Below are 26,917 nucleotides of genomic sequence, written 5' to 3'. Positions count from 1 at the left end.
CTTGTCGGCCGGCAGATGTAGCGGGTCTGCAAACTATTACAAAAAATCGTAGACATGCCATGGTAGAGGGAAACTACATACAATATAACGGATGAGCTGGAAATTTCAATCGGTGAGTAGAAATGAACAATATATTAAAGGGTGTCTATCAGAATAATCATGGATCCACGATTTCGAAGGGAAAAATGGGTCCGGGAAAATGTGCATATTTCGTGCCTACCCTCATGCTTTAGGTATGCACCAGGTATGAATCGACGTTCTATATCACCTCACTCGTCCATATTACACATCTTGCTATATATATATAGTAGAATGTTCCAAGGCAAAGTAAGAATTTGGGCTTGTAAAAATTGTTCCCGGGATTGTACCCCCCCCCCCCCCACCTTTTAGAAGATCAATTGCATTTGAAAGGGTACATTTAGTTAGAACTCCCCTTTATCCTGGTTGGGACCCCCTTTTTTTAAATAGCTGGATCCACCGTGTTCATCGTCTTACTGTGTTAAATGGCTGGATCCACCCGTGTTCATCGTCTTACTGTGGAACACCCTACATGATGATGTGGGGCATCCACAATGGTTTATTTTTGTGGGATGGTCTACTACAAAACCTATATTTATATTGTATATAAAAACAGAAGATGTGGTATGATTGCCAATGAGACAACTGTCCACAAGAGACCAAAATGACACAGACATTAACAACTAAAGGTCACAGTACGGCCTTCAACAATGAGCAAAGTCCATACCGCATAGTCAGCTATAAAAGGCCCCGATAATGTAAAACAATTCAAACAAGAAAACTAACGGCCTTATTTATATCAAAAATTGAACGAAAAACAAATATGTAACACATAAACAAACGACAACCACTGAATTACAGGCTCCTGTCCTGACTTGTATGTTCATGATGTTAATGTATTGAAAACTGCATGACTCATCCTAAATTTGCTTGAAATATTTCTTACTGTATTTTTTTTAAATTGAGAAAATTCAAGTTGAATATTATGACAGAGCAAATATTTATGTGTAAACTGTGAAAAGCATGTTTGAGTATATTTTTAAAACAATTTCTAAGTCAAGAATAACAAAACATGGGTATATGTTACAATTCTAAAGCATGTCTTACAATGTATATTATCAATCAAAAGAACTATTAATCAAATCAGTGTAACTATCTATTTTCATGTGAACTCTTGTTAGTTTTAACTTTTTATATAATATTTGCCCAGTTAGCATAGTTAGTCAAAATTCAATTATGCCTCTTAACTTGTTTTGGTCTTGGGGCTGCTGTCTCTTTTGCATATATACCCATCATCTCCTTTTAAACATATTTCAAGTGTCTTTTAATTTATTCCGCTGTTAAAGGACTTTCCATTCAACAGTCATATTTTCTACATGGTTGTGTTAAATTGTGCTTTGACTACTTCATTGTATGGTTGCTGTATCATTGATATATATATTCCACATCTCCTTATATCATGCTTATTCACATCTGATTTCAGATACATGTATTTTGCCTTTTCCAAATTATTAAAATATTATATTTATATTTATTTTTATATGTTTAACATTCAGTATGTGGGGGTGATACAAAACATCTATCTGTAAGGCAAGCATATTATATTATGTAAACATGGCCTAAACTTAAGCATTTTATGAATTTTATAGATATTTTAAATTTGTATTACAAAAAAACAACTTAATTAACTACATGGTATGTCTCAGATCATGGATTAGTAATATTTAAATATTACTTCCATGCTCAGATCAATTTGGTTTAAAGATACTAAACATGTTTTACATGTTTAATACAACTTCAAAATAAATAATTTTAAAAATATATTTACTGAGCCTGAGTTCATGACCATGTAAATGTGATATTAGAAAAGGGAATAATCAGGATGTTAACACTGAAAAGTTAATTATCAGGACTTCTTATATACATGTTATATGTAATAGACAGATTAAGACACAACAGTTTCATGAGTTTATTGCCTTGAGGGATAAAAACTAAAATGTCATGGGTATTGAAGATGATTTTATAATATTAATAAATTTAAAATGTCCTTTTCAAATTGTGAATAAATTTACAATTGAAAGTAATTTAAAATTATGAAAAATATGAAACAACAGGATATAATCTTTTATTTTGGATATTATATTAAAAGTTTATCTAACATGTCCAAGTCATGCAGCCAAGTATTGATTTATCAACATAAAAATGGGTAAATAACTAATATAAAATAAAGAAAATGTGTTGTCTGGTTAAATAAACCACAATTTTGAAAGCATTATTTAATACAAGCTGTAATAAGTAAAAAGTATACCGGGTAACATTTAAGATGTCAAATTAAACTCATCTAATTACTACTAATCATAAGAAGGAAATACTAGCTTTTTTTAGGTTGCTAAAAATGTTTAAATTAAAGAAAGGGATTTACCTTTGAACAAAGATCCTACATTTCATGATTTACTTTAAAAAAAAAGGTTTATTCATTCATGACACAAAATGACAGTCAACAGTGCATTTTTTTTTGGTCATCTTTGTAGTATTTATTTCCTATTAAAATGATCCAAAGAAATCACCTGGTATGTTTTAGAGAGAAATAACTTTGTCTAGCTTTAAATAATTGATCAAAACAATCTTGTATAGTGCTAGCCTCAATTAGACAGTAACCCTTCAATGAAGTACACACTTAAGAAAACATAAATGTAGAAAGAGAGAACATATTTTTTTGAAATAGAACCCCCAAAAAAGGGTAACTTTTATTCTTCTTCTCATATATATAAATTCAATTGTATAAGTCTCATAAATTCAATTGTATAGGTCTCAGAAATTCATTTGTGTACATGATAGAACTTTGTTGCCAAGAAATTATGATTGCTAGTATTTATACATGAATATATCTTCTATATAACATGTATAAATTAAAAGAAGTATTAAGTAATTATAATCATGATAAACAATATTAGATAAGTTTCAATACTTTATTCTTAATTTATGTTGTTTTGTTTGTAGAATTCATATTGGTTTGAGCATGATTCCCAGCCAGATTATGAAGCCGGCATAAAAAGGAAATACATATAGCATGTATAGGTGACACTACGTATCTCGCATACCTGTAGCTGTAAATTGTGAAACAGTGGATTTATTCATAATTTGGTGTTACTGACTTTGATGTTTTTGGAAATAACAAATAGGGCTTACAGCAGTATGCCATGATGTTGATGGGATTTCATATTACATTGGACAAGAAGAAAATTGTGCATTGTACAAATAGCAAATACAAATTGATAATTAATTCATTTGAAATTGAAATAATAATTTGGAATAAAGAGAATTCAAAGTTTTCTGGGAATATTAATAGCATAGTGCATCATATTTGAATTCTATGAAATACCTTGGATAGTTATTCAAGAATAGCAAATTGGATTAATAAAAAAAATCATAGTTTCAGTGAATATCAATATATCATATCTGAATTCATGAATACCTTGGATAATAAATTTATATAAATTTGGAAATTGAGAATATCTGATTTGTGTGAAATTTATAGTACATCACATCTGAAGTTAATGCTTGCATTCCTATTGTTAACTATACAGTACCCTTCAAAAATATCGATTCGATTTCGTTTTTTTCCGATTTCCGTGTTTCTCGGAATCACACCGAGTACCACGGATTTCACCACTCCTAAAATCCTCCAAAGATTCTCTCCCAACACCGCGTGGCTGTTAATTGGTTTATTGGCCATCGGAATTACTAAAAATTAACGACGCGTGACAACATAATCGGATTACCCAGATAATTTACCTATGAACATTAAACGATCTTGGTTGCACAGGTGTGCTTTAAAATCACGGTATTAAAAATTGAAAATGTTTTCCTTTCTTTGACAGATAAAGATGTGACAATATCATTTAGAATAAGATTATTATTATCTTATATGTTTTTGTCCTTTGACATTATCTTTGAAATAAAACGTACATACGAAAAAGTATGAAGAAAATACTTGTTATTTTGTGTTTCTATTACAATCCCGTCAGGTCATACATTGCGTTCTTTCAACAAGGACGATTTTGCCACAATTGACATCTTTTATAACTTATTCAATAAGCAATATCGGCGCTTTAATTGTTCATTATTTAAAAAATCAACTGGCTAATAAAATCATGTTGTTTTTTCGGTAACACGATTCATCGGATCATCAAGTAAACTTAATTAAATGCGCCATGGGAAATATTATGTTTCACAACCTCGGTACATTTATACAGACTAGAATAATTTAAATTACTAACAGAAACTGTAAAATGACAAGTCTGTTGAACAAAGGAAATAACTTCAAGTTATATTGATATCGCTCGTCATTTTCGCATTTTACAGAACGCGTTTCAAATTGACGAAAGTATTTATATCAATTTCGTCATTTAAATTTGGAAAGTGTAAAAATATTTTCACTTTAAAGTATTATAATTCTACCGGTCTTCATGCGTTTGAGAAGTTTATGACGCTCAATCAGTAAACGTTTACAAAAGATGTTAAAAGTTGTGATGATAAGTAATCCGCTTATCGCTATCCGATAGGTCACTAATCCTTTAATTAATATCAAACCTCAAAATTGCCATCATAATATTCTATTCCAGTTAAATCAGTCATCATTTTATTTTCAAAATTTCCCAAACGCCTACAATTGGCAGTTCTGTATCGTATTATTGTCATTTGAATACAATTATTCACCCGGACAATTTCCATCATAATTTCAATATTTCATCAACCGTAATTTATATTATTGACCATGGACATATAACTAATGTCCAGGCTACTTCCCTTTTTGAAAGATAAAACATTAACATTCAAATAGTTAAAGATGTGTTCTCGTTTATTCGGATAAGAATTATATTTTTCCGAATAATCAATTGTAAAAGGACCTTCCGGAGCCTCAATACGATTGCACAAAAATATCGTTCTGCAACTTTAGAAACCTTGAATGGACTTTCCCACGGTCGTCTAGAAAGGTCACCTGAGTTTACTAGTACGCGATATTTTTTCCCGCCCTTTAAAAAACTCGTGCTTGGATAAAATTGATGTTAACTATTTTTAGCATTTAACATTGTTAAGTAAGTCAAGTTCAAGTTCAACCCAAACTGTTGATAACTGAGATGTGTATCGTGGAATTGTCTTCTCACGGCAAATAATTGTTTTTAAAATCTTTTGTTTAAAATACACAAATTTACATTCATTGTGCGAAAATAAATATTATACAAAGATACAAAACTTTCAGAAACGTAATTTTATAATTTTCTTTCAACTGCTCCGATTAATTTAGCGAAAGTTTCCGGTTATTTTTACACAAGTATGTTCATTTCGTAAATAAACTATTAATTTACTGGTGAAGACATCGAGGTCAAAATTAAGTAGTTTTTATTTTTCTATTAAACTTAAATACAATTGAAAGAATTAACAACAACATTTTGCTTTTAAATCTTTTATTCATTCCAGCAATTAGATAATCGTAAAAAAAAAAAAAACGGCCGTAGATTTACACAATTATTACGGGGCTATTATTATGCCTAATGAATGGTGAATAAATTTTCCTTTTTACTTGCATATGAAAAACTTTTAGACATATAATTTTTAAATAAAGACTAACTTTGAAGTAGAATATTTGGTTTTTCACATATTCCACTATATTTTATATTCGTTTTTTTTTTTAAAAGCAAGTACATTAAGGTTAAGATATTTTAAGATGGGCTAACAAAAAATACGAAAATAATTTGATTTTAGTTTTTATTACCACAAATTAAATTTAATAAGAATAGAAGACATTTAAAATTATACACCTGTTTGACACTTAAACTGATACAGTAGACCGGAAATATAATTCTTTATTACTTCAACCTTTACCTGTCAGGTAATCCAATTACCCATTCAGTCTTGTGCCGGTAGAGATCAAAGTAGGATAAGGGCAATTAATTCCTCGGTGTAGAGAGTGAGCTCGTTATCACAATAAACATTTACCTGATTTTGGGAGAGATTACTCCCAAATTCCTCTTAACATTTTGGGAGGAATATCGGAGTTTTTCGGAGTGGCTCCGACATTTTCCTCGGTGTAGGGTGTGGGAGAGTTGGTCCTCTTGAAGGGTACTGTATGTACCACCAGGGGGTGTTAAACAACCTTGATTACTCATGAGGGTCTGTCGTGGTGGGTTACTATTGGTAAGTGTCATTATGACGAAAGTTTTTAATGACCTTGACTCCCTTTACACCCCTTGAATGGACGTTGGTTGCTGTACTTGTATAAGAGTCTGAATGTACATACAGTATATTAATATAATCATCTAAATTAATGCTCATTCTGAAACTGGCATTTTATACTAGTCAAAAACATTAAACAATACATGAACTTCAAAGTATCATTTTACATTTATTGTCTTGCCTTCCACAAAAGTCATTTAAAGTTGATTGTATGCAGGACATAGGTATTACAATCTTGGGCTGATGAACTTTTTTTTATAAAGCTTTACATTTTAAAAGCTGAAAGAGCTGGATGCTTCTTATCTTCTTATAATTTTTTGTATTCAGATAGCTAATATGTTATGAAGTTTCAGTCTGTCATTATATGTCCATTGCACCTGACCTCATTTTCATGGTTTAGTGACTGCATGTAAAAAATACTGTTTTTCTAACAGTGAGATGCTCTCTTATACGAGTACATTTTGTAATTGGATACATTTTTGTATATACATGCATATGATATAAAAAAGATGTGGTTACACTGGTATGATTGCCTATGAGCATGATGAGACAACTCTCCACAAAAGACCAAAATGACACAGAAATTAACAACTATACATGTAGGTCACTGTACAGCCTTCAACAATGAGCAAAGCCCATACTGCATAGTCGGCTATAAATGGCCACATGTAAAATGACAATGTAAAACAATTCATATGAGAAATAGGAGTATCTAAATTCTTGCAAGGTATACTTGTCTATCATGTTGAGCTGACCTGACCTTGACTTCATTTCATGGATAAATGGATACATTTTGTAGGTGATTAAGGTTAATTTCAGTTTAGGCCAAAATAAATAATTGTGTGTCTCCTATTTCACTCTCCAAAAAATTAAGAAGGGTAGATAGGAAAAACATTTTATTCTATTAACATGATTAAAACAATTTTTTTTTAAATTTCTATACTTTTTTCTGTTAATGTACTGTGATAACATTTCCCATATTTGAAAGCTAATACACTGCTGTCTTAGTATTTCAAAGATTGGTTTCTGATATGTTTTACTGATGAGTATTATTTGTAATTATCATTCACACAAGTTATCTGATGTGGAAAGACATCAAATGATGAATATGACATGTACATGTATGATGAATACATTGTTTAGCAATGTTTAGGGTGGGCTAGAAACGGAGGTATGGTCGGGGAAACCAGAAACATGCAATAACATTATTTTGGCCTTAATACAGTACTCCAGTAGATCAACTTCATGTATATTTAATGTACATGTAAAGACAGAATGGAACAATGAGTCTATGTCGTGTATGTCTGACTGGCAGGGTTCGTCAGACATTGAGCTAAATGTCATGGGTTCATGGGACAATGTTGAGTTTTTTTGGTTTTGTCTATTTTTCAATGTTTCTCAGATGGGATTTAGCTACATTGTACATGTATAGGATTACTATTTTTTTTTTGCATATGACATGAATGTTTGGTGTACATGTTTGATTGGCCGGTTTTATATACATGTAACAATGACCACATTTTCATGGTTTTCATTAATTTGAATAAGGAGATGTTGTACGAATTTCCATGAGACAACCATCAACCATAGACCATGTAGACCAAGTGATGTGCTTGTAAGCTATATAATAGGTTACTCCACACCCTCCAACAATGACCAAAACTAATACTTCATAATGAGCACCCTATACATGCTATATTAAGGGTTCAGCCTTGCACACAACACTGTCAATGTAAAAAAAAAAGATCAGACGAGAAGCCCTACAGTGATGACAGTTTGATTTATATACAAAAGCTACAAATAAATAAATATGATAAACAGCAAGAGACAAAACACAATACATACATTGAAAAATAAACCTGTGTCAGGGTGGTGCAACCTTCATCATGTTCATGTACAATTCTAGCATAAAAGAAAAAATATTAAAAAAAAACTGATATACACATGATACAGTGTATCCAAAAAAAAAATATGGAACCAAAATACCATACATGTATATGACTACCAACATAATTTAATCAATATTTAATAGATCAGTGTTAAAATATGTTAACACATGCAGAAGAATATCTCAAGAATGTTTTGTAGGACTTTATGAATGCCTACTCCAATCCAATCTATTAGAAAAATCAGTTATTACAGAAGAGTATCTACCATGCACTTGCACTGCACTTATACTAGAATTTCTTTTGACAACCCTGCATACCAGCCTTATCCATTTAAGGATTCTCTACCTTCACGAAACTTTAGAGGCGTTGGTCCAGCAGTCATTCATTTATATTAGAATAGTATGATAGCAGAATATATCAATATAAACATGAATCATGATATATATATATAGAATGATATATTCAAATGGATGAAAATCATATACATGTATACATACATGTAACTGTATAAACAAATATAAAAATATGTATATAACAACAAACCAGAGTATATACTGATTTGTATCACTACAATGTAAAATAGTTATTACGGTGACGTAATTCCCTGTCATTTAATTTATTCATCGTCCATCCACGAACTTGTCTCAGAAAAAATATATATCTCTGTCATGTCTGTGCACATGGTACATTAATCTCACGTATACATGTAGGTTTATATATGTGATAAACAGGTTTAGAAAAACCCGGCGAAATATAAACTCGATGGTTAATATTTTTGTGTCCATGTGGAGAGCTATTAATTAAGACATTTGAACCTCAAATAAGATACCACTCGGTACAATAACAGTACAAAGTTGAGTAAATCTGACTAGACTATTAAAAAAAACCCGGTAAAATAACATAAATTGACTTTAGATACATTAAGACATTAACGAATATTTTAGTGTTTTCCATAGCTACATGTAAAAATATGCGTTGAAAGTTCAGCATAACTTAGATTTTATTTATTTATAAATCAAAATGGTTAGAACCGAGTACAGTTACTTTTATAATTTTCAAAAAGTCACACGAGCTTGAAAACAAACAAATTAATTCTAAAAGTGTCCATGTCGTATGAACTAAGCCCTCGACAGTTTTCTATGGGAATAAGTTTGACAAGTGTGTATATTCCCGCTGGGTTTATAGTATATTGACCGTTATTATGAAGTTGTGAAGTAATGTGATTCGTAAATCTACGGGTATTGGAGGTAAAACCTTGCATGCATGAATGATTTCACAAGAAGGTTATAAAAATTAAAACGTTGTCATTATGATTATTTCGAAAAGTGTCTTATGTTAAAGTTAAAGATACATTTTTTTACAAATAAATTGAGACATCTTGTTCAATTTATCTGACAGGTGCATGTAACTATATGTGTTCAAGCATTAAATGCGCATAAACCAGTCCCATGTGAAATTGCAGGTATCTAACGGTGGTCAGATTTTTTTCGAAGAGATGCGAGACAAGGGAGTGTCAATTGAGTTATTAATTTACAATATTTACAAGATAAGCGGGGAATCCCAAATTTTTCAGCGGCAGATATTTCAATATGTTTTTTTGTTTTTACAATCAGTTTCTATTTATACTAAAAAAATGCATTAAATGGGTGTGGCAGTTGTGTCTCTTATTTGTTCGATTTATGTTGGAGACAAACACTTTAAAAGTAAGGACAGTCACAAAATAACTGAAACAGTAAAATTTTACAACTGTTACAACTTTAACAAACAATTACAGTCTTAGAACGACTGTTACTGGTATGGACAGTTGTTATTTCGTCCAGCAGTGTCACTGTATAAAGAAAACAGAAGTATAAAGTGAAAGTGATATACCGCTGTTTAATAGTCATAAATTTATTTAGGTAAAAACAAATCCTGGTCCCAAAACAAAACCAAAGGAAATTCATCAACTATAAGAGGGAAAAAATAACCGGAATAACAGAAAATTGTTGTCCTTTGGGGAAAATGTTGTTCATTCTTCGTTTCCTAAAGGTTGAAACAAACTTTTTGATTGTTTTTTTTATGTTTCTTAGTCATAGTTTCTGTGGAATAATTTGGGTTTTGTTGTGAGCCAAAGGATTATTCGTTTTAATTTAATGTCTGTCTTTTTTTTGTTGTTGGTTTTTTGGGGTTTTTTTTTTTTTTGGTTTTGTTTTTTTATGGCTTTCCCTCATAATATTTTTCATCTTCTCATTATTAGAAACACGTTTTTCGACATTTTATGATTATCCATTTACACAATATTTCAAGAACAAAATTAGAATAACGTATAGTTTTTTTTATGAAGAACTAAACAGTTGGCCTTGTAATTTTATTCTTCTTTATTAACTCGGTTCGTTTGTTGCGTATTTATGCCGATCCCTTTGAATGCATACTGACAAATGTCAATAAATCTGAGTATTAAGATGTTGAATTATACTTATTTTTATTTTTTAAAGAATGAGATCCGAAACAGAAAAATGCATTTTACCGAAGAAATTAATAAATTATTCCTGAAGCACGAACAAAGAAAACACATGTACCTCGATACGGTATACTTTATCAATGGTACTGATAAGCATGATCCAGAGATCAAAGCTTTAACTCATCAATTAGTCAAATTTGCAATGCAACAGTCGACATGGGGACAAGAGAGACCAATGGCATGGGTGCCATTAGAATTACAAATCGATGATATGAGATCCCAGAATATCAATATCATTACCAGAAATCAACTCGAATCTATTAATCGACTAAATAAAGATCTGGCTCTAACAGAAAAGCAATTAGAAGATTTCATCCAAAACCAGCATAAAATCGGTAAGGTGATGTACTACAAACAACCAGGTCTGACAGGATTTGTAATTATACATACACCAGCACTAGTAAACATTATGAGGGCATTCATTACAGACGAACTATTCTGGCCAAAAAATCCCGAACTTAAAGATATTCTCCAGAACCTAGTCGGTACAGGCACAATATACAAAAGTAATCTATGGAAACTTTGGAGTCAAGGCAGCTTTAAACAATACTTACCGACGAATGAATTGAAATGTTTTGTCACGAGGTTACTTATACACCTAGATATACTTATCCAGCCAAAAAGCAAGAACTCAGCTTCTATAGATGAGATGTTCCTTGTGCCATGTATGGTAAAAACCAGTCCTAGATCTGACTTTTTGTTTCATGGAATTAACGACTCTAACACAATAGTCTTAGCATACTCGTTAGCAATACCATCTATTCCATCAGCACTGTCCTTCAAAGTTATTGGGGCAGCATCAAACAATTTATTTTTGAAAGAGGAAAACGGAAAACAATGTCTTTTTCATAAAGCTGCAATATTTATGGCTGATGACGAAAATGAGATCAGAATGTGTTTTGAAGATAATAGAGTAATGGTATATCTAATAAATCGAACGTCTTTACAATACTTGTCACCTGATATAGCAGCAAGCGTACAAGAATGTTTGACGAAGACAATTGAATCATGTATAGCTTTCTACTATAAAAGTAATGGAAAACATATTGATCCCGGGGAAATATCGAAGAGAATCTCAATTGAAGTAGGAGTAGTCTGCAACAATTCAGTGTGTCTTAAAAATCTAAACGAGGCATCGCAAGATATTGAAAGGACGTGTGCAGTGGGCAACAGTAATCATAAGAAGAAATATCCAATGTATTGGTTCTTTGATCAGGTATGTTATTTGTACTTAAGTGACTGGATCAAACGACGGGTTCAAACAGAAAGAATTTGAAAGCAGAGAAAACAATGCATCTAATAATCAGCATGACTTTATCAGATGACAATACCAATACTAAAAGTCCAGGTTAATATAAGGCTTACACATAGTTTAATACTTTAATTAGGTCACAGACCAATGGAATTTTGGGTCCTCATTGCTCTTCAACTTTGTACTTGTTTGGTTTTATAACTCTTTTGATCTGAGCGTCACTGATGAGTGTTTATGAAGACGAAACGCGCGTCTGGCGTATCAAATTATAATCCTGGTACCTTTGATAACTAATTATACATTTGAACAGACTCATATATCAATTACTATACAATCCATTCATAACATATAACAACTCTTTACTGACTTCAAGTGAATAGGTTAATAAAATAGTAAGGAACTTTTCAGTACTAAATCTTTGTAAGATTTATAAAACAAGGTTTCAAATCTGTCATGTCAGGACATTGGTCTGTACGAATCGAACCAGGGGCGAGCACATGCTGGTTTTTTTTTATAATATTTAAAATGTGTACACGACGGCTGATAATGCATACAATCAAGAAATATAAACGAATAACATATAATGTGTTATTACATGATGTCATAATTGCGACATTATATGCGCAATCTTCGTGAAAACAAAGCAAACTTTTATCACTTTTCTGGCATTTTTTTCTTAAATTTTGTGAAATCATAGTGCGAAGGCAAGAAACAATTACACAATTTATGAGAAGCTTTATCATATCTGCTTCCATATTCTAAACAAATATGCAGTTGCATTTTGAGTGTGCACATATTTAACAAATCTGATATAGAGTATATGAGATTTGTAAAATATGCTATCGCACGTCTCTTTTGTAATTTACGAAAGGGTTTTCGTATTGACGAAAGTATTTCAAATCAATTTCGTCACTTAAATTTTGAAAGTTTAAAAATATCTTCGTATAAAATGCTAAAAATCTACCTGTCATTGTTTTTTTGACAAGTTTATGGCCCCACGTAATCAACAATTTCAGCAGGTGTTACAAGTTGCACTCTAAAAAAAAAATTACTTGGAATTACCAAAAAAAAAGTAATTCAATAACTTGATTCAAGTAATTGAATTTGTCAAAATTATTGATCATTGATAGTAATTATTGGTGATGTTAAGTAATTTCAAGTAAATACAAGTAATTTACTTTTTCAGTAATTCTAAGTAATCCAATTCAGTAAACAAAATAATCAACATAAGTAATTCTAAGTAATATTTTAAGTAATTCGAAGTATTTATTACAAGTAAATACTAGTAATATAACAAGTAATTGTAAGTAATTCACAGTAATAATCCAAGCAATTTCATGTAATCCTTAGTAATTATCTTAAGTAATTCTCAGTAGAATAATAAGTAATTACAAGTAATCCTAAGTAATACTTTCAAGTAATCCTAAGTAATAATTTCTAGTAATCCTAAGTAATAACTTTTAGTAATCCTAAGTAATAATTGTAAGTAATTCTTATTAAAAATCTTAGCAATTCAAAGTAAAAATTAAAGTTAGTAATTCTTTTAATACACATTAAGTATTTCTATTAATGATACATGTAGTAAGTAATTCTTTTAATACATATTGATTATTTGTATTAATAAAAGTAAGTAATTCTTTTAATATTTATTGAGTAATTCTTTTACACATAAATTATATATATATATATTTATAATATATTTATAAATTAAAATAAAAATTCTACACTGTTTTATTATGAATGCATATAATTTGAAATAGTAACATACCTTTTTAAAGAATGATCATATATTATATCCTTTGTTATAATCCATTTCTCTTGTTTGTTGTAAGTTAACAACGGGCTACCTCCCCAGCAACTCTTTGTGTTACATTTCCATTTAATTGAATTAGTACACAAAGAGTAGCCAGAAACATGAAAACCCACAAAGTGTCCTTTTTGTAAGGTTCTCCTTTCCTTTCATGTGTGTAACGCGTGTAAGTATTTCAACAAACTCTGTAAACTTTTGCTCAAATTTAAAACTGAATGAACTCCAGCCAATTTTCAAAAATAGCTTACCAAAGTCAAATGAAACCTTAATTCTGATTGGCCGAATATTTTTTTCAGTCTCAAATCAAAAACTACTTATTAAAAACACAGGAAATATTATACAATTTTGTACATTTATAATAAGTAGTTAATTTTTAATTTAAGTAAAATTAAGTCATGTTATTTTACATTATAAAAATTATATTAAAAATAGATAATAATATTTTGAAGATATTTTGATATGAAAATTAGGTTAAGTAATGACTAGTAATTCTTTTACTAAGTTATTCCGATCAAATTTTTTAAGCAATGTATTTTGTAGAAATAGTGTTGTGAGCAGCACAGTACATTCTATTGAAAATGTGTTATCTACTTTGGAATAGAAAGTGTTGGGCGACACACTGAACCTTGAAATACAGAATATACATGATATTTATAAAAATTTTCAAGCACAGGAAATTATGCAAATTCCATATAATCAAAAATATTTCCAAGTTGGAATAATTACCTGTTTAAAGAAAATTGTAATCCAAAATTATGCAATTTTCAGACTTCAACCTACATATTGTTTAAATTGTTAAATTATGGTGTCAAATTTCATAGGAAGCATTTATTATTACATATAATAAGCCTTATGCAAGAAAAAAACATGATATAGTGCCTTAACCTACTTAGTAATAACAAGTTTTATATCCATGTTATCATGTTATCAGAAGTAATTCATATATATACAGATGTATACACGTCAAATACATTGTAATTCTTGAATTTGTACAAAACAAATAATAATAAGCAATTTGTATTAAGAAATCAATTTAGAAGACCTAAACTCACAATCAAGACATTATTACAGCAAATGGCTAGAAACCAAACACCAAATTGATATCAATCAAATTGAAATCTTATCTAGACACAATATTTATTTCAGAAGTTGTAAATATACAGAGTAAAATTATATAGTAATCATTTTAAGTAATTTATCTAATACTACATGTACCTAGTAATGAGAATTTTTTTTTCAAGTAATCAGAAGTAATTTTAGTTAATCATTTACTGCATTTAAGTGAAAAAAATAACTAAGTAATTTTTGAAATAGTTTTACTAAATTCAAGTAATCATTTTTTACTTAAAACTATTTGGATTACTTAAATCAAGTAAAAAAATAAAGTAAGTAACTTCAAGTAATATCTTTAGAATATTTAGTAAAACTAAGTAAAAGTAAGTAATTGTAAGTAAAAGTAAGTAAATATATAAGTAATATAATTACTCAAAATGAGTAAAGAAAAATTACTAAGTAATTTAGTTTTTAGTGTGAGTGATTACAACTAATCCGCTGATCGCCATCGGATGGGTCACTAATCAGTTAATTATTAATAAACCTCATAATTGACCATCGTAATTATTTCCCCAGTCAGCTGGCTTTTCAACAACCAGGAGTATAGTTTCGTCATTTGATCGAAATTGTTACCCCCCCCCTTAACCGAACAGTTCGCATTTGAATTTCAATATTTCTCGATCACAATTTGTTTGTCGTAGATTCGTCATTCGAATGCATTTTCGTCATAACTGATATAAATTCCCATCAAAAACTTTCGACTATTTCCATTTAAAATATAGAACTTTATTCAAAACGTTCAGTGCTGTCTTCACGAGTAAAACATGTGCTTCCTGTACTGTGTGCTACAAATACGTGGTAGTACACTGATTAAAATCGCAAAATACGAAATCATTTAGAATCAATTAAACCAGATGGACAAATATATAGTTATCAAAGGCACCAGGATTATGATTAAGTACGCCAGACGCGCGTTTCGTTTACACAAGACTCATCAGTGACGCTCATATGTTTATATTTATACAACCAAATAAGTACAAAGTTGAAGAGCATTGAGGATCCAAAAATCCAAAAAGGTATTCCATCCCTGGGATAAGAAAATCCTTAGTTTTTCGAAAAATTCTAAGTTTTGTAAACAGGAAATTTATAAATATGACCACATTATTGATATTCATGTCAACACCGAAGTGTTAACTACTGGGCTGGTGATACCCTCGGGGAGGAAACGTCCACCAGCAGTGGCATCGACCTAGTGGGGTAAATAGTTATCAAAAGTACCAGGATTATAATTTAGTACATCAGACGTGCGTTTCGTCTACATCTCTTACTTAAGGAATGTAAACCGAAAAATGATTATGTCCTGATGAATCCTGTTGACAACCATCTTTCAGTCGTTATACTCGTTCCAAAAAGGAATTTATTCAGTTCCAACTTAATAGAAATTATTTCCGAATATCGAATTAGACGTTTTATAGTTTTATAGGATAATGTTTGTGCAGTGATTTAATCATTGCAAGTTAATTTCTGCTGTGATTCCTTGTTATGATAGGATGAATCCAACTTTTGTTGATCAGGAATGTCCTCTGGAACAAACTGAAGAGAAATTGTGAACTTAAATTCCACATCAAATGTCAGAATCTTTCACAATTATAAGGGCCGATACAGTCAAATCATATAATACCGACAGCCAATCATGTCTAAGTCCTTTGAAATCTGACAAAGTCAAAGATAAAGCTAGTGATATACATCCTTGGTCCCTAGCTGTTACCCAAAAAAGGTTGATTTTCATAGCGCGCAAAAGTGACTTAAGTCTTCAAAATCATAGCTTAAATCCTATATCATATACTTAAAAGTTAACTTAAAACAAGGAATATAACAAAAGTTTCAAAAATGTGTATTTGAATATATACTTTTACAGAAACAAAAAGAATGTCATCGAAGGTGCGCAGGTGAGTTGGGTATTTTTCTTCTTTTTTATACACATAATGTGCCTGTTTGTTTTATTCTTTTTTGTGACTTAATTGACGATATTAGGACAAAATTAATGTTTTACAAACTAAAATTGACTTAATGGACTATATTAGTATAATATAAATATTATAATTTACAAACTACAATAGTCTGTCTGGATCTACCTAATTTCAACTTTTTTAAACAGCTGATTAGAAAACATTTCACTTATTTCAATAATTATTTCAGGTCTAGAAAAAACAGAATTGGAATCAGTTCCAAGCTACAAGCATCTTGTTAGATTAGCTTGCAAGTTTGAAATTGCTTCATTTTATAAATTCATTATCCAATTGGGATTAGACGTAAAGGAATATAGCAATTTACAGTACCAATATGAAGCCAATGGTGTTCACAGTATAATGTTCATGGCATTGGTGAAATGGATGAAAGACACTGAAGCTAAGTTGGAACGTCAATCTTTCATGCATATTCGAGACGCTCTGATAGCAGTTGATCTGAATCTTCATTACCTTTGTCAGGTAATGTTTTATATCAACAATTCAACCTCCTTGTGATTATATATGATGTTTAACATATCACGTAGCAGACATATTCTAGACATGGTACATGCAATATCTGATGAAATGTAGGGATACATATGGTTAAATAGTTAGCTTAAACTCCAATTTGTTTGATAACGTGACAAAAAAATAGGATCCGGCAACAAAAACTGCATGAGCATACACGACAATAATTTATGTACAACACAACTGACCTAAACATTTTCAAACAAACATACGAATGAGCACTATAAGTCAAATATAAACATTATATACAGAATTTAAATATCGTATTTCTGACATGCGTATATTACAATGCAGATTGGTAATATAATTATATACTATGTGCAATAACAATATTGTAGAAAAAAGATTGTCAAAAGCCATTCTTTTTTTTTTTAATTTCTACAGATCATATGAATGTGTTGCCATTCTTCGTCATGTGTATTATTTATAATTGCTGTAATATAATATAAGACTGATTAATTAAAGATGAAATGTAAAAATATTTATCACATATGTGTTACGAATACGTCGGGTTTTGCATATGTAATAACCTCAAAATTGCCCGGGGCAAAAAAGAAGTTATTGGTTATTGTGCTCTGATTCCAAATGACGTGATATCATCCACTTGCAGTTACTGTAAACAACATGATCGAATACAACATTTTGTACAAAGGCTTACAACATTATTTATACATTGTGCATCATATTCAAACATCTCTGCTAAAAACATCAGGAACGCGGAACAATGGACACCCAAACACCAATCAATAACAATTCACACCACTCAATAACACAAATCTACGAAACAACAACGTAATACTTAATACGTAATAATAACCATTATGATACATATAATTGAGATGACATGCTTGAAATAGTATCGATATTTTTTGTAGATATTCAGAGAAAATACAAGCCTGAGTGGTATGTCTTTCTAGTTTAATATCAATATTAAATTAATATCTTAGCGTGTACATGCCTTATTCTAGAATAATCTTAATATCCTATTTTCAGTATGAATAGTTAATTTAATTTTACGTACTTGTATGTGTATCATCAGAAAAGATGATGACATGTTGTCCAGTATGTGTTACGGAATGGAACTACTACTTCATAAATATCAAATACGTTGATTTCTTTATTAAATTATGCTATAGATAGTTTGTGTTAAGCTAAAAAAAATGATAAACTATATGTATTTATTACTTCTACCAAAAACAATATACCTTCATCTCAGAGCTTAGTTGTTTCCAGACCCTTGGTAGTACCTAACTATCACATATGTTATAATCATGAATAACACTCTAAATATGCATTCCAATTTAAATTTTATGTATTTTTTAATTTTTCAAATGAAACTTCAATATCGTCTTCATCATATGAATATCAAGCACAATCCCTGTCGTTAGGGGTTAAGAAGTATACCATCATAAAATTGAGAAAGGATCGAAATAGGGAATGTGTCAAAGCGACAACAACCCCACCATAGAGCAGACAACAGTAATACATCAATTTATCTCTCTAAAATCTAATACGTAATTACATACACGAGCGAATCGCACAGGTTCAGATATATAAACACCAGAAGATGGTGACAAGGAAACGTCACCATCTTAAAATGGATAATTAACGATAGCAAAATGAGAAATCTTCTCTTTTATCATAAATTTTTGTATGAGGCTTCCCGTTATTGATATAAGTATCAAGATCGAGGAAAGGGCAGTGTTAGCTGCATTTAAAGTAAGTTCAACAGGTTAAATTTCTTTAGTATACATGCTGAAGTCGTCATTATTGAGAGCCAATATATCATCCAAATATCTAAAAGTATTGTTAAATTTTTGATAGTTCGATGGGTCTTTGCTAATTTTATTCATAAATTGTAACTCATAACAATACAAAAACAGGTCCGCAATAAGTGGTGCACAGTTAGTCCCGATTGGAATTCCAATAACTTGACGATATACGGAATCTCCAAAGCGAACACAAATGTTATCAAGTAAAAATTCAAGCGCAGATGTAGTATCAAAGCTTGTCCAATTGATATAGTTCTTTTGTTTATTGCTACTAAAAAATGACCTAAAAGAGTTTGAACATAAATTATGTACTCGCATTCTGACTTTTTAAATGCCTAGTTAAATAGGGATGTAATTTTTTTCTTAATAAGAATGTGAGGCAAATAGCTATCAAACGTACCAGGATCATAATTTAGTACGCCAGACGCGCGTTTCGTCTACTTAAGACTCATCAGTGACGCTCAAATCGAATTATTTATAAAGCTAAACTAGTACAAAGTTAAAGAGCATTGAGCATTCAAAATTTCAAAAAGTTGTGCCAAATACGGCTAAGGTAATCTATGCCTGGAATAAGAAAATCCTTAGTTTTTCGAAAATTTCAATGTTTTGTAAACAGGAAATTTATAAAAATGACCACATGATTGATATTCATGTCAACACCGAAATGTTGACAACTGGGCTGGTGAAACCCTCGGGGACGAATCTTCCACCAGTAGTGGCATCTACCCAGTTGTTTAAATGTTTATCAAAAGTACCAGGATTATAATTTCAAAGTGATATACAGGGTAGCAAAATAAAAACTTTGAACAGATTAAAAATCACCAATATATGCATGCAATTTATCAATTACTTCCAACGAGTTTTTGACACTCCAAAAGTAATTAGTTCCACTATTTTCAAAGGCCTTATTTGAAAAAATTATTATCAGTTCTTTTATTGTACCAAGTGTATTAGTAAGTAGAATATACACTTTAGTAGTGGAAAAATGGCTTGAATATTAAATAAATCTATATTTGTAAGGTTTTTTTGTGTCAACAATGTTTTTACTGTGATTCCAAGTCCTCAACTTTTAAAAAGATACCAATGGCAGCCAACTATTGCACAAAGTTACAGATAAACGTAGGACATTGTTTTTTTATTATTGCATATTTCTTTTTAGTACATTATTTTCCACCAGGCCCGAATAAGTAGTGTCATGCCTTCAAGAAGATATGACTTACATTTTACCTATGTACAATTTGTTGATTATGTATGGTGTAAACAATCTATAAGTTGCAACTACCAACGATTCAATACTCAATTATTTAGTTTTTCAAATAGATATCTAACTACTGTAAATGATCATATCAAGGTAAAAAGGAAAATGTGTGACACCTGATATATAGTACGGTGACCGAGTAAGGAAAAGTCGCTTATCTAAGGAGTTTAATTGTCATTCGGACTATAGGGCTATAAATCACAGTATTGGTAGTTCAAAGGTTAAACTTAACATTTTGACTTGTCGTCAAAAAATCGTACGGTGCAATTTTCGTAAAATGGGCTTTGAAGTACGTTAATTAACTTGAAAGAAAAATCGACTAAGAAAAGTTTTGAGGTCAACATTGTAAAAAACATCCGTGATATGATTTCTGTTATTATATACATTGTTGTTACACCTTATTCATATTATTTTAACGATTTCAAAGAAAGTTTAGCAAAATTAACTCGTTATTAAAGAGTTTTTTTTTTTAAAGTTTAACACTACGAATACTTTGCATTTAATAGAGTACGTTCCAATTTAATTTCATGATTTTTTTAACGCAAAATGTAAAATAATTAACATTTATATGTTATTTCATACATTTGTACCTTTATTAATCAATAATATCAAATCCATTTGTCTCAGAAGCAATATTTCAGCAATATAAGCCAGACAAAATTCATAACGCTCATATGACGGAGCTATTCGAAGCTCACATACAGCCTCTTATAGATACATATACGCTATTGGGATGTGATGTATTACTTACATTTACATACTGGGATATGTTCCCTGAAGCAGTAGACATTTAGCTGTCACCTTTTATAGATGGCTCCTTTGCTTCTCAGACAGATTCCTGGACATTTTAAAAGTATTATGACATGGCAACAGAAAAGACCGTTATAAAAGCCTCAAGGGGATTAGGTGGCACTGTAGGCATAACAATTCAAAAGTCTGCGCTTGTTAGATGGGCCCTTACTAGACATTTCATAGAATCCATTAGTCGTGTAATACTGAAAAGTGATGGAAATGCTGAAAATTATGCAAATCCACAGTAAGAAACAAAGCCAACAGCAATGAACAGAGATGAAGAACATGTTATTGCCATTGTGAACCATCTGAATGATCCATGTCTGATCCCTTTGGTGTGGAATCCCACCCTCAATGTCTTATCAATATCTCTTCTTAAATGCATGCTTCAAGACATATTCGAGGTTCTTTGCTCACAGTTGTCGAGGAAGGCTTGAAAATGTCTAAACATTTTATCATTAGTGCTCTTTCTTAAGATCACAAGGAGTTTTTATAGTCCAATATCAAAGTCAACCACAAACCAGAAAAATAAATCGGGGGAAATACTTTCAGGTCGCATAAATCCATAACTTGTAATTAGACGTGCACTAATTTCGGCAAAATGTAGAGATGATGTTATCATAGAACATGTGTTGTCGCACCCATTCCATTATCCCCTTTTCAAAATGACGGCACCATGAGAAAATCATGCAAGTCGGATTTTGTGAAGCAATTCGAATCTTAAGTCTCTTGTGCACTTTCCCTACCTCCCTTTATGATCGCTCACAACTTACATACGAGATGGTATGGCATTAGTTCAATTTATTAATGCCAAGAAAGGTAAAACATGCTGCGACCTTGCAGCTTACTATTAAAAACATATGTCCCAATGAATTTCTATGGCGCACATAGTAGCACATGTTATTGACCGCTACGACACGAACAACTCTATGAAGTCTGCCGAAAGGGAAAGCCGCACAGAGACTACAGCTTCCATCAAAGTGTATCAGATTATAGAGCGAAGAAGTATTCCTGACTGGAAAACCTTGACAAATCCGATAAGATTCCACCGGATGTGAGCTTTGCATTGTCAGAATGTTTGAAACTTAGTTATTTATACCAACACTGTTCATGGCTGTCGTAACTTGTTCAGCACCCAAGAGAAGGCCTATACCCAATGCCTTAATCTTTGACCCGGGGTTAAGGGAAATGTGAAAGAGTGGAAGAACAATCATACAGACCTCTTATACAATTGTAATTGTTTTGTGTGTTCGCTACTATAAAAATAGGACACATACAAGCGAGTTGTGGTTGCAGATGTGGAACATTAGCAGTGTAAATGATGGGCGGAGATTTTCACCCATTCAATAACTATGTGTCTGTTTTGCCCCAACAATTTGTAAACTATTACCTGCTGCACATGTACTTACCAGATGCGACGCAACTTCGTCTCTGTTTGGAATAGGTATACAAACTGTCTACAAGACTTCGAAGGACACGCACGACTATTTCAGTTGTGTTTAGAGTTTCGGTAATATTGACAATGATGAAGCCCTTGTTTTGGCATGAAAGATAATTTCAAAGGTTTATGATAAGAACTATCTCTTTAAAACCACTCCATCATAATAATTATTCAAGTTTACCACAAGTAAGATGTAAGTTTCGTCAGGTTACCTTCCTGCGAGACGGCACTGAAACAGTATGTTTTACGTACTTCGTTTCAAACTAAAAATTTGAAACGCATTACACATTGCTAAACCCCTATCCGGTCACCTTTAGAATACGGTTGGCGTAAAATGATTCATTACACCCCGTGTATTTTAAAAGGCATATTTCAGCAGAATTCTTGCAGGATCTTGTGTCTTCATTGAAGGAAAATCTGCATGTGAAAGAGTCATGTGTTTGTTCACTACAAAACCTTACATGTCCGGAGCTTTGGTCCTGTAAAGGGTCAGAATTATGTAGAAATTTCAAATCAGGTTCCTTGACAATTAACCAGAAGATATAATTCTGTTGTGTGGATCTCTTTGATTGGAATGTTGAATTGTAACTATTTTCGAATAATTGAGTGTTTTTTAGTTTTAATGAATTTCATGAATGGTCTTATGCAAAATATGCCTTCATGACAGAAGGATGCAGGTAAAATAATATTCATCATTTATTGATGAGGTTGGATGTTACCCGGCAAGGTAACTACAGTAATTTTAACAGAATATGTGTTGATCTTATTATATAGAACAAGTATTTGAAAAACGCCGATTTCCAGAATAAATCGATTTCTTTTTCATTTTTTTTTAACATTTTCGAGATGATCTATTGAAAATTGATATAAGAAAATGTATGTAACTAGAATTTAACCTAAATTGTTGTATATTTCTTCAAATTTTGAAAGTATAGAAGAAGAAAATATCAAAACAGAATTTGATCTTTGACCTCATTTTATGCAAAACTGTTACCACATTTCTTTTTGACGACATCGATATTTCAATAGTACTCATTTTTCCGAATCCAATGATATATAATATAGCCATATAGTATGTTTGACGATTAAATCTAAAAAATATTGGGTCTGGTCACCGTACTAATAATGGGCCTTATATAAACAGCTTTTCACATGAAACACATGAAAAACCATACAAATGCTTCAATAAGAAATAAAATGATGGATATATTTAAAGATAAACAATCTGTTTAATTCATGTTATCATTCATTTGATTCAAATTAATGAAAGCAACAAAATACTAATGTAACATGAAATGACGACAGAGACAATAATCGTGATCAACCTATCTTTACTGCATACTTAACACTTACAGCATGTTGACTTATAGATAAATTCACAAATGCTTACGGTTGTAGTGAGTTTATTTCAAATTTCGAATAAAGAATTGTCATAAAACATTGTGTAAAAATGGAAGAAAAAATGCACGTTAAATTTTGGGTTAAATATAAATAAATCTTCCAAAATACCTAAAATAGTTGCCTTTTCCTAAAGCAAATTGTCTGATACGATGCTGTATCGAATACTGATCTCAACTTGTGTTTTTTTATTTCTTTTTTTTCTTGTAGATGTTTCTGAAAGTCGTTGATGACGAAATTCTAACAGAACTACCAAAACATATGGGAAATTGTGTTATACACCTTGGAATCGAGTTAGGACTTACTGTGGAAGCTATAGAGGCAATTATGTACAATTGTCCGAAAGAAATGTACATCCAAATTGAATCTGTATTACACAAGTGGAAAACCACAAGTCAAACACCGACGGTGTTTGCACTCATGAAGGCCCTGAAAGATGTAAAAGCTGGTGGATTGTCTTATTTATGTGCAAAGTACAACGTTGGTGCTCATGTCTAGGCAATATTTTGATTATATTGATTGACAAAGAACTATCGTCTGTATAGCTTAATATATATATGTAGAAAATAGTGAAACAATGTTAGGAACTATTCTCTGATTTCAAATTCAGCTTTTGTTTAATTATTTTTTTTTTCTGTTGGCTTCGTTTTTCTTTCTATGAGTAAAGTAATAACGAGTAAAAGCAACGTTTCTGTTTGTTTTTTGTTGTTGTTATAAGTCTAATATTTTTAATGATTGACATCAATTTTACAATTAATAAAATTCCTTTCGTATTACCTTTGTCGAATACTAGTAGCACCTTCATCTGCTTAATGCAATGGGATATTGAGTTTTCGGATAGGAGTTCATCCAAGAAATCGTTAGGGTGCATGAGATTTTGTAATCCTAATTTTTGTAATGAAATACATAAACGCTAAACTCTTATATTCATATACATTATTCCATTCTCAAATATAGTTAAAATAAATGTTATTTTCATTTAATTGAAAGATGTTGTTTTCTCAATGACAGCTAAAAATGCATTTAAAGAATAAGATATAAGCAACTTAAACAAAAAAATAATTGATTGAACATCAATTTCAGTTTTCTCATTGGTTTGTTTAATTTTTATCTCTTACAATATGTCATGCTTCCAAACAACCAAAACGTAGCGTTTTTTTATTGTCACTGAACGACAATACAGTGTGGTCTGTTACCTATCAGTGAGTCTTTGAAATATTATCATTATATAAATCAACAAATGTTTCCTGTTTTATTGGTTTGTATTGTTGTAATCTGTTTGCTATTCCGTTTAGCTTTTATTATGATTTTCGGGAATTAAAAGATAACATACAATCATAGTTTGGTATTTTCTGGTTTATAATTTTTTGACAACATTGAATTCACGTTTGTTTAATGTATGCATTTATATTACAGAACTTTTATCACCAGAGGTTTTTGCAAATAGACAGTTCAGTCTACGGAAGAAGCGAATCGATAAATGTTATAATGTTCTTTTATTTGTCTTTGTTCTATTAATATTACTTTTAATTTTTGGATTGTTCTCTGTGATATACATTTGTCGTGGCTCGGTGCTTATACATCCCGTCAATATGTTTGTTTTATCTTTCATTTTTGCTGGTGTGTTTTGTATATGCGACTGTTTGTGTTTCTTTGGTTTGTATAACGTAACTCTGTTCTTTAAAAGATCCTGTCAGTATGTTATTGTTCTATTATATGTCATTATGTTATATTTCTATTATAAATTGAGAAATACGTTGAACCACAAACGTCAACATTATTTAATCGCGTAGTTGTATTAACAATTTATGGATTCTTATCAATTCTAAAGAACTTCTGGACAATTTTAAATCTCGGTCTATTTCTGAAATTAATTCTAACATACATTTGAATTGTAAACCCTGTATGCCAGCAGTGCCAAAATGAAATTATAAAATTGTTTTGTAAAAACGACAACATGTGTTCCTATGTGACCTATACATTTTCTGACGTCAGACACGCGAAGCAATAAATGTGATAGATGTTTTTTTTTGTTTGTACCACGATGATGACTGATTTACCCATATTTTGAATATCTTATTTATTATGTCTGTTTAGTTCACGTATCGTTGTAGACATGGATTTTGATGAAACTGTCGTACAAAGTGAGAGGTTTAGCGCTTTAAAACCAGGTTCAATCTATCATTTTCTACATTTGAAAATGCATGTACCAAGCCAGGAATACGACAATTATTGTCCATTCGTTTTTGATGTGTTTTGTCATTTCATTTTGCCATGTAATCATGGACTGTCCGATTTTATTTTCCTCGGAGCTCAGTATTTTTGTGATTTTACTTTTTGCTGTTAAAAAAAATACATAAACACCCTACGTTTTTAAGGTTAGCCTCACAAGCTCCGTACGGCACAGTTCGCCACCTGCCATGGATCAAATGGGGGAAGACCACACTGAAATGATATTTTAAAAGTGCGGCCCATTCAGAAATTGTTGGGGTTCAAAGTTGCTGTTAAGGGAACAAATACGTATATACCCTACATTATTTCAGTAAGCCTCAAAATCTCCGTTCGGCAAATTTGGTTACTAGACATGAATCAATTGAAAGTTAGTAACTTGGGGAAGGCCACTCTGTAATGATTTTTATTTGTTGGGGGGGGGGGGGGGGGTAGGCATATTGGGAAATTGTTTCAATTGGTTCAAAGTTACTTTTAAGGAAACACATAGTTATTCAACCTATATTCTTTTGGAAATCTTCGCCAGTTCCGTACGGCAAAGTTCGCCAACGGGCAATGCTCACATGAAAGTAGTTACTAGAGGAAGGCCACACTCTGTACGGCAAAAATCTGTATAATAACTGTCTGCAAAATATTAGGAAAACTTAGAGATCAGGCGGACTCACTATTAGGCTATGCCCTTTGTCCTGAAATTTTGACAATTTTTAAATGAAAAGCGATAATCGAGAATT

The 26,917-nt window shown here is 31.1% G+C and overlaps 1 long non-coding RNA gene across 1 annotated transcript; it reads left to right on the top strand.

Moving 5' to 3' along the window:
* Positions 1-10,624: 10,624 nt before the first annotated feature.
* On the top strand, positions 10,625-17,245 carry LOC143081899 (uncharacterized). Its single transcript, XR_012980142.1, has 3 exons — positions 10,625-11,860; positions 16,678-16,708; positions 16,959-17,245. It is a non-coding gene; the product is annotated as an uncharacterized LOC143081899 (long non-coding RNA).
* Positions 17,246-26,917: the final 9,672 nt, after the last annotated feature.

This window comes from Mytilus galloprovincialis, chromosome 7, assembly GCF_965363235.1.
Source record: "Mytilus galloprovincialis chromosome 7, xbMytGall1.hap1.1, whole genome shotgun sequence".
In the NCBI taxonomy this organism is placed as follows: Eukaryota; Metazoa; Mollusca; class Bivalvia; order Mytilida; family Mytilidae; genus Mytilus; species Mytilus galloprovincialis.
The sequence above is the reverse complement of the archived record's forward strand: the minus strand, read 5'-3'. Positions and strand labels throughout refer to the sequence as shown.